General features: G+C 45.8%; 1 non-coding gene across 1 annotated transcript; it reads left to right on the forward strand.

Annotated features, from left to right (window-relative positions):
* The first annotated feature begins 283 nt into the window (after positions 1–283).
* Positions 284–357, forward strand: TRNAV-CAC (transfer RNA valine (anticodon CAC)). Its single transcript has one exon. It is a non-coding gene; the product is annotated as a tRNA-Val (tRNA).
* Positions 358–10,364: the final 10,007 nt, after the last annotated feature.

Raw genomic sequence — 10,364 nt, forward strand, 5'->3', positions numbered from 1 at the left:
GCATCGCAATCGCATGCCTGGGGCCTATGAAATGCAACAATGCCACCGATCCCACTTTTGCTACTGGTGCCAGCCAGTTGACCGGCTTCTCTTTCCCCATAGTCTGATTGGCAAAGCCTAATCTCAAAATTCATAGGAGTATGTTTGACCGGCTTCTCTTTCCCCATAGGAATATTTACTACTCAGGTTTGAATCTATAGTAGTAACATCAACTATCAAGAGCATTCAACTACGAAGCCCCCTCCTTATATATCTACGTTACTTCTAAAGCTTAAACACAGATGTCTGGGTGGTGTAGTTGGTTATCACGTTAGTCTCACACACTAAAGGTCCCCAGTTCGAACCTGGGCTTAGACATTCCCTCTTTTTTTCATTAAGCGTTATATTTGTTCATGTTTTTTCTTTTAAAAAATCCCTTGCAAAATGTCTTTTTAGACTCGGCAAAAAAAAGATGCGGCTTCCGATTACAGCGATTTTCAAAACCGTAGCTGCCGATTAGTAGCAAGGTAGCAAAACGAATGCGTTACCTAAGCCGAACCAAACGTGTCGTTCATCTGTTTACTCGGAAACGCTGAACACGTCGCGAAGTCCAGTTTGTATTACATGTTTTAGGAGGTTCCAGTTTTCATGCGTCCCACAAGATCATACCCTTGATCTCAACCCCAGCTCCACAGCCAAACCACAAACGTACCAAAAATCAGGTAAAGCGAAGAAAAGAGAAATCAAAACCTAACGCGGAACATAAGAAGGTGAAATGACCAACACATACACCTAGACATAAAGGGAAGAAGGCGAACCAACCAACACATATCCAAGAAATGCCCCCTCCCCGGGAACCCACCACCGAGCGAACAAACCGGAGGGACGCGAAAGGGCGACGGGCCGACTATGCAACCGTCCAGTCCCTTCGATGATGAAGCAATAGGCAGCCGCTCCCCACGGGCACACCAACATCAAGACTCGGGGAGAACGACGGTCGCCACTCTCAGCCACGCGCTACCAGAACGAGTCGACTAATGCATCGCAGACACACGCGAGACATAATGGCCATAAGCACGACGTCCACTAGCAATTGGGCCCAACACACTACACAAATGGGTCACTACCTTACAACCAGCCCCATACGTCACCTGTCGTCGGGATGCATCAAAAAGATGCATTCCTAGAGAGCTTAAGGAACGTTTGGTAGGCTGCATTACCCCAAATAGGCCCATTGGGTGCAAGAAAAACACGTTTGGTAGCGTACACAGAGGCCTGGCTCACACATGCACAAACTTTAAAAGCATTCCAGATCCTTGCTCTCTAGGAGTTCTAGAATAGGTCGTTTCCCGCGAGCCTGGCTAAGTCGAGCACAAAAAGAGGGCACGACATACGTAGCGGTACTTGGAAAATCGGCGCCGAGATGGCGGAAGACGAAAAACGGCCAACACGGGATGTCGTGAAATCTAGCACCTCCCCCCCCCCCCCCCCCCCCCCCAATTTACTTGCTCAACTCTAGCGGTAGGACAAACCTTGCCTCAATTCTTACCCAACACTGTCACGAGCAGATGTCGCCATGCCCAAACCCTAGTTTGGGCAGCGGCAACAAGGCAGTCGTATGTGAGGTCGTCCCAACAGAACGACATCACCATTGACGACTGTTACCTCCCTTCCAACTGGTCGTCGTGTCTATCCATGTGGTCGACCTTCGTGGCATCCCTTCCAGATGTGACCCTGCATCTCCACCACGCGAGTCGGGCCGCCGTAGGATTTCTTCCCCCATCGCCCGAGCTGCCGCCTCCAATACCACCAGTCATCACTGTTCAAAAAGAGGAGGGGAAAGGTGATCATGAGGCATCGAGGAGGAGAGGAAGCAACGACAGCTCACAGGGGCACAAGAGTGTAGTGAGAGGGGGGGAGGGGGGGGGGGAGGCGGAGAGCTGGGGAGAGGAGGGACGACAGCCGCGGCGAGAAGAGTTGTGGTGAGACTGGACACAAAACGACCGATAGGTCTGCATCATTTTTTGCTTGCAAACAGACCCAGTTTCGAAGAAAACACATTGGAGCTCTTCTACGGCTTTATTTCGAGGGAGCTTAGTTAATTAGGGTTCGTCGACGTGGTCCCTCTTTCCCATTATAGTAGTGTAGTTTTTTTGGGGGGTATTTTCTTCCCCATTGTAGCAGTGTAGGAAGGTATATTGTCGATAACCACATTTTTTTTTCTCAATGCGCCTTTTATTTGGCGCGGGGAACAAGACAAGCGAAGCATCCAGCCATCCATCCTGCTGTGCAACGTTGAGATTACACTCCAACTCCACACGTCCACACCTACTATATTATGATTATATATTATTCTCACACAAGTACATATATACGTCGCCCGTGGTCACTCTCTTGTTGTACGACGTACGTAGCCATCGATCGAGGCCACATCCCTAATTGACTGGACGGCTGAAAAATCTGAAAAGTGAAGGGCAGATTAGGAGAGGTGTCTACGCCATCAGCCAGCAGCTGTGAGCTAAACGGGGAGGATGAGATACAGATCGCATGGATCGCGACGTCGCCTTTGACCATGCATCGCCATTGTTCCAGCTACTTGATGAGCTAGCTTAGCAATGACCACCCTCTGTTTGAAACGCATCTAATCTAGTGCTAGCGCCACGCCGATTTGTTGCTACTGCAGTTTCAGAAAAGAACAGAAAAGAAAAAAATATTGTGGGATTTTTTTTTGCTGGGTATGGGATTTTTTTTTGGATAGAAAAACAATGTCTCTTGTTTTTTACCAGGCATTTTTTTGCGAATTGGTTAAGTTATAAGTTATATGGTGAACAATTTCAATTTTACTACACTAAGAAAAGGTAACTAAATAAATGGAATTTAATGGTAACGGGCAGAGGGAACGAACGCACGCACGCGTTCATGGGGGCCGTGTGTACTACTGGTACTGGAGTGGCAGTACAAGGGGCAGGTGCAGCCAGGGGCGATGCACTGAACCTGAGCTGAGCCGAGCCGAGCCGATCAGCGAGTGCTCAAGTGCTCTTGGTCCGACCTAGCCGAGCCATCCTTTTTTTTTGAAAGTTAGCCGAGCCATCCTGCCTAGCAGGAGTAGTACGTGTACTTACTGTACAACAACTGTACTCACATCATTTTATTTCCAATTAATTTAATTAAATCATAGAGTGCAATCGCTTTTGGAAATGCCCGTGCTACTTCTACGGGCAGGGAGAGAGAGGAATCGAGGTTAGTAGATTGCCGTCACAAAGGATCCTGGGGAGGACGTCCAGCAGTCCAGTCCAGGTTCTCCTCACCTGATCTCGGTGCGGGGCCCACCGACTGCTCCCACAACTTAAACACATTCTTTAGCTAACTCGTGGTACGAGCGTTAGGCCTCTTTCAATGCATTGGTGCTTAGATCAGGTGCTAAGTGTACTTAAAATTTTAGCAACTAGTCTTCATAATGCATAGGTGCTTAAATTTGCTAGCATTCACGGTTCATAAATATTTTTTTTATCATTCATCTACTCGAAGACGAGTGGGAATTAAGCTTGAATAGATCGAGCGAAAAAAATATCTTTGAGGTGGTTTCGTACCCTACAAATTATTCCTATCTTTTGTTCTCCGCTAATAGAAACTCGGGAGTGATTTTTCGTTGCATTTTGAGGGATAATCACATGATCCAACTATGTTAGCACTATTGAGAGATTGTACTAGTGAAAGTACGGACCCTAGGCCTTGTTTTTAAGCATTGCAATACTGTTTTTGTGCCCGTTTACTATTTGCTACCTTGCTGCTTTTATTTATTTAGATTATAAAAATATATTTCTATCATACATATTACACTTTTATCACTATCTTTTCACCGAACTAGTGCACCTATACAATTTGTCATTGTATTTGGTGTGTTGGGACACAAAAGATTTCTTTTATTTGATTGCAGGGTCGTTTGAGAGAGACCATCTTCATCCTACACCTCTCACGGATTGATAAACCTTAGGTCATCCACTTGAAGAAAAATTGCTACTGTTCTACAAAACTCTGCGCTTGGAGGCCCAACACGTGTCTACAAGAATAAATTTGCATAGTAGACATCAATGACCTACAGCACCGAACAGATCCGGGGTCCCCTCCTCCTCCCTTCACCAGCACAGCCAACGAAGGAGGGGACACACGAACTCGTCGACGGGAAGTGGTGGGTTGGAACTGCCCAGTCGCCTTTCTTTTTGCGAGAGAAGAAAGGGAAACCGGCGGATCAAGTTTTCTTATGAACACCGTATCCGTCCGTGGATGAGGGACCAGTCCTGAATACTGATGCGAGAGCCGGCCGTCCAAAGCTATCCGCATATGTCAAGTTACATTTAGGAAGAAAAAAAAGATGGATATTTAAATAAACCGAACGATATTCATTCATATTTGAACAATTATTTCAAAAGCCAGATGCTTTTCGTCTAAACCAAAGCAAACTAATTACATTTCGACATATTTCAACCAAACCATACTCTAAACCTAGTCCAACGGACCGTCGACTCCTGTTCCCCATGTCCGGCCAGCCATGAGCCCTCGAAAATCAAGCTCTGCCGCAGCTTGCAAGCTGCTAATCAGGCGACGATCATGAGCTCGTCAAACTTGGCTTCGGCAGGAGCGGATAGGGGTGGCCAGATGAGTGCATTCATAGAAAAGGCTAGAGTGATCAAAGATGTTGGAAGATTAGTAGAGCGATTAGTAGATAAATAAGCATATTTGGTAAAATTTCCTTTAGGAAGGGGGGCCAAGGCCTGGAATTGTCCCACTGATGCTCCGTGACTGAACACATGGGCAAACTCATAGGTCACCAGAAGAGCACACTAGCATCAAAATCACCAACGCGGGGTTCCACCATTGTCAGCATTGAGCCATCCAACACCTAACATTATGATGCTGTAACGAGGTGAGGATGACAAAACAAAAAAACTCTGGTTCAGCGACATGCACAAAGAGGATGCCAATTCACCACCAAAAGGATGGGGTGAGACGATGAGAAGCATGACATGAGAGCTGCACCATTTATTTGGCGTGGCCGAGCGAAGAAACAGAGTATCCAACCATCCTGCTGTGTAACGGTGAGATCATGCTCTAATTTTCAATCAATTATACTCACAGCAGTACACGTCCACCTTCATGGCATCTGATGTGGACCATATCATGACCAAGGCATCAAAAAGTAAGGTTAATGCTAGCACAAATGTTAAACCATTAGAGCAGACAAAGAAAGACATGGGCAAAACAATTATCTTATTTGGGAAGCTTTCGGTGCCTATTTTGGGAGAAATAACACATCACATTTCCAGCTGCAACTTCCCACCTAAACCTAATTATTACCTATGTCATGTTTTATTAGTCTCCTTTGTATTCCGTGCCAATTTTGGTCTTAAATTTAACTAACCAAATGTTAATGCATGTCATAAAAAATAATATAATTGGAAATTATGTTCAAATATGAATCCAATGATATAACTTTTGTGACATGCATTAATATTTTGTTAGTTACATCTATAGTCAAAATTTGGCACAAAATACAAAAGAGACTTGTAAACCAAGACGGAGGTAGTAATTCTAGAATGAGGTAATATCATCGGGAGTCATAGAACTTGCGCTAAATGTTCAGTTTGGTGCTAAAACTTTGAAAATACGGATTTATGGTTATCCAACTTGCGTTATCGTGCAAATACGATCACTTCGCTCGTATCTAGCCGTATAGCCTGCCCATGTGACCCGCCAGCCTGATGGAGGCCCACCTGCCAGTGGCTAGGAGTGCACAAGGGGTTGGGTGACTAGCACACCGTTTTTCTTTTCAGAAAAATCCCTACGTAATTTATTTAATGGCGACTAAAGACGTCAAATATAATGAAAAAATGATGGGGTAGATTGGGTTCGAACCAACAACCTGTTTTTTTACGGCATCGAACCAACAACCTATTAATTAAACAATTACATCCATCCCACCAGTGTTGCCCGATGTTGTACATGCACAACTAAAATCTATTTGATTACACACAAAAGCACGTCAAGTTATTCTAAAAAAACATGTTAAGTTTGTCCAGGTTAATCAGATAAATAGACGCACATGTCTAACTGGTAATTTAGGGGTGGGGCCACTAGTCGGTGTGATACAAACAACAGGTTAGGCTAACCAGGTAACTAGACTAATCTACACAGGGCTCACCTGTCAGTGGGTCAACCAAAAATTTGTAACTTGGGCGCATGGATAATTCCGCAGGGAAAAAAGGGGCCCGATGGATTCCATTCGTCGACCTCAAGTGTGAAACCGCAGGAGCTAACCACTACACCAAGTACCTATAATTGTCTAAAAGATAAACAATAAATTTTATATTTGGCAATGAAACTACTCGTATTCAGGTTTTTTCTCCGGGACCGAATTTTTGATAACAGGTCGGTTATCAGAAATTTTTGTGGTCCCCGGAAAACTATATTATTGCCTGAATTTTTTAATTTAAATGACAGAAACCATGTCAATTATATATCTCTCATATGCACACAGTATCAGAACGACAATGAATTGAACTTGCGATTTTTCAAATTTGAATTTCATTTGAATTTTTTGGCCAAAAAGGTGAGATTTTTTGGAACCGGTTTTCTGGCTGAACGTGGGGAAAAATGGAATATAAAAAGAATATGCGTCCATATTAAAGAAGGCACATCTCTTTATAGTCACGAGTATGTAGCTAGTGCATGTGTGTATACGATGTCTAGAGTTCAAATCTCCTCAAATCTTCTTTGCGATTAAGTTGTACCCACATGTGTTATTAAGGGGCTACTACTTAATTAAATACAGAACAAGGGGTGTTTCTGTAAAATAAAAATATGTGCGCCTCGTTCAAGTTGTTCCCAATCATTGACAATGGGCATAGCCACGCTGACATGCCACATCAGCGCAGGATACGTCTGACTACAAGCAAAGTGACCGTATTTGCATAAGGACGCAAGTTAGATGATCATAAATTCATATTTTTAAAGTTTTAGCACCAAACTGAACATTGAGCGTAAGTTGTATGACTGCAGGTGATATTATCTCTTCTAGAATGGTCTAGCACGTTTTAGAGGTTAGAAAAATGGTCTTTGAAGTCAACTTTCATTAAAGAAAATGGTGCATCATTTGAGGTCTTGTGTCAAAAGTTGTGCAAATTCCCATGCAAGCTGTCCACAAATTAATTACGGCATGAGGCTCAATAAGTTTGCTCCTGCTATAGCTTGGGGCTCACGAATTTACCCTTCACTTTGAGTTGTTTTCACACTTAACTAGTAGGTGCTTCTAGTATAAGTACTCCCCAGCTGTTGCATGTGAAGGGGGAGGAATTTTTGAATTTATGTTTGTAGACAGCTGGTTAGGTTATGTTGTGCTGCGAGCACCAGTATCCTTGAGTGTTAGCTAGTGTGTGTGGATTGGAGGGCTAGTTCTTAATTCATATAGGATCCTTGTGGTTCCCTCTTGTGATTCTACATAGGTTTGCAAGTTTCATGGTTTGGGATGCGTCCTTGTAAACCAAGCTAGTTACCCGCTGCAATATATTTGAGAGTATTTCCTCTTGTTCCTTGCCACTTGAGAGAGAAAGTTGTTGCTCCTTTCGAATTCTTTGGTACCATGAAAGATTGTTTCAGCTGCAGCCCGCATCAGCATACCTTCCGGATGCGACCCTTCGTCTCCAACACGCGAGCCGAGCCACCGCAGGATTTGTTCCGCGATCGCCCGAGCTGTCGCCTCCAATACCACCAGTCGTCACTACTCAAAAAGAGGAGGAAAAGCTGCTCATGAGGCATCAAGGAGGAGGTGCGGCAACATCGGCTCAAATGGGCACAAGAGTGTAGTGAGTGGGGCAAGGCGAGAGGTGGGGAGGAGGAGGGACGACGACCACGGCGACATGAGTTGCGCGGAGAGTCTCACGAAACGACTGATTGAGCATCGGTCCACATGTCTGCATCATCTTCCGCTCACAAAGAGTAAATTGCACAAAACCACCACTTTGAAGGCAAGGTTTGCGAAAACCACTACAATACATTTTTTTGCATAAAACACCATCTCTTCCGTAATCTTTTTGCAGAAAGCACTGATCGGCGGATCGGGTCAGTTAAGCTTGTTTATGACAGGTGGGGCCCTTTTTTTGCGTACGTGGCACCGTCGGCCGTCCCGACAGCCGTTAGACGGCGTTTGACGGCGCCATATGCCTCCATCCCCCATCTGTTCGTTTCTCCCCCTCTTCTGGTGCTGCCGCTCTCTCCATCCTCGCGTCTGTCTGCTTCCCCACTCTCCTGCCGCTCTCTCCCCTCCTCTCGTCGCGTAGGTAGATGGCTACTCCGGCGAAAGCAGGCGGTGTTGGCGGTGGTGGTCCTCCCGGCAGTGGCGCAGGTGACGCGGATCCCGACCCAAGCGGTGAGCTCTGCGGGAGCTCGAACCCTAGCAAGGCGACGCGAGATGCGGAGGTGCAGTATTCGGTGGAATACGCGGCGGCTAGATCTTTCGCCGCGGCGGTGAAGGCGAATCCCAATGGAAGCCACCACATCGCCTCATCCTTTGGCGGTGTATAGTGAGATCCCCTTCCCTTATCCATTATTCTGTGAACTTATCTGATCCGTTTCTAGGGCTAGGGCTAGGGTTAGCGTGTAGTGATTGAAGGAAATATGCCCTAGAGGCAATAATAAAGTTATTATTTATTTCCTTATATCATGATAAAGGTTTATTATTCATGCTAGAATTGTATTAACCGGAAACATAATACATGTATGAATATATAGACAAACAGAGTGTCACTAGTATGCCTCTACTTGACTAGCTCGTTAATCAAAGATGGTTATGTTTCCTAACCATGGACAAAGAGTTGTCATTTGATTAACGGGATCACATCATTAGTTGAATGATCTGATTGACATGACCCATTCCATTAGCTTAGCACCCGATCGTTTAGTATGTTGCTATTTCTTTCTTCATGACTTATACATGTTCCTATGACTATGAGATTATGTATCTCCCGTGTGCCGGAGGAACACTTTGTGTGCTACCAAACGTCACAACGTAACTGGGTGATTATAAAGGTGCTCTACAGGTGTCTCCAAAGGTACATGTTGGGTTGACGTATTTTGAGATTAGGATTTGTCACTCCGATCGTCGGAGAGGTATCTCTGGGCCCTCTCGGTAATGCACATCACTTAAGCCTTGCAAGCATTGCAACTAATGAGTTAGTTGCGAGATGATGTATTACGGAACGAGTAAAGAGACTTGCCGTTAACGAGATTGAACTAGGTATTGGATACCGACGATCGAATCTCGGGCAAGTAACATACCGATGACAAAGGGAACAACGTATGTAGTTATGCGGTCTGACCGATAAAGATCTTCGTAGAATATGTAGGAGCCAATATGGGCATCCAGGTCCCGCTATTGGTTATTGACCGGAGACGTGTCTCGGTCATGTCTACATTGTTCTCGAACCGTAGGGTCCGCACGCTTAAAGTTACGATGACAGTTTCATTATGAGTTTATGTATTTTGATGTACCGAAGGTTGTTCGGAGTCCCGGATGTGATCACGGACATGACGAGGAGTCTCGAAATGGTCGAGACATAAAGATCGATATATTGGAAGCCTATATTTGGACATCGGAATCATTCCGGGTGAAATCGGCATTTTTCCGGAGTACCGGGGGTTACCGGAACCCCCCGGGGGGTTATTGGGCCTACATGGGCCTTGAGGGAGAAGAGAGAATGAGGCAAGAGGTGTTGGGTTTCGTAGTAATTTCAAAAAATTTCCTACGCACACGCAAGATCATGTGATGCATAGCAACGAGGGGGAGAGTGTTGTCTACGTACCCAACGCAGACCGACTGCGGAAGCGCTGACACGACGTAGAGGAAGTAGTCGTACTTCTTCACGATCCAACCGATCAAGCACCGAAACTACGGCACCTCCGAGTTCGAGCACACGTTCAGCTCGATGACGATCCCCGGACTCCGATCCAGCAAAGTGTCGGGGAAGAGTTCCGTCAGCACGACGGCGTGGTGACGATCTTGATGTACTACAGCAGCAGGGCTTCGCCTAAACTCCGCTACAGTATTATCGAGGTATATGGTGGCAGGGGGCACCGCACACGGCTAAGGAATAGATCTCAAGGATCAACTTGTGTGTCTAGAGGTGCCTCTACCTGAGTATATAAAGAAGCCAAGGGGGGAGGGGGGCGCCGGCCAGGGAGAGAGGCGCAGGAGGAGTCCTACTCCTTCCGGGAGTAGGACTCCCCCCCCCCCCCAATCCTATTCCAACTAGGATTCCCAAAGGGGGAAAGAGGAGAAGGGTGGCCGGCCACCTCTCCTAGTCCTAATAGGACTAGGGGAAGGGGGGAGGCGC

This window comes from Triticum urartu, chromosome 6A, assembly GCF_056163025.1.
Source record: "Triticum urartu cultivar PI428250 chromosome 6A, HENAU_Tu73, whole genome shotgun sequence".
NCBI lineage: Eukaryota > Viridiplantae > Streptophyta > Magnoliopsida > Poales > Poaceae > Triticum > Triticum urartu.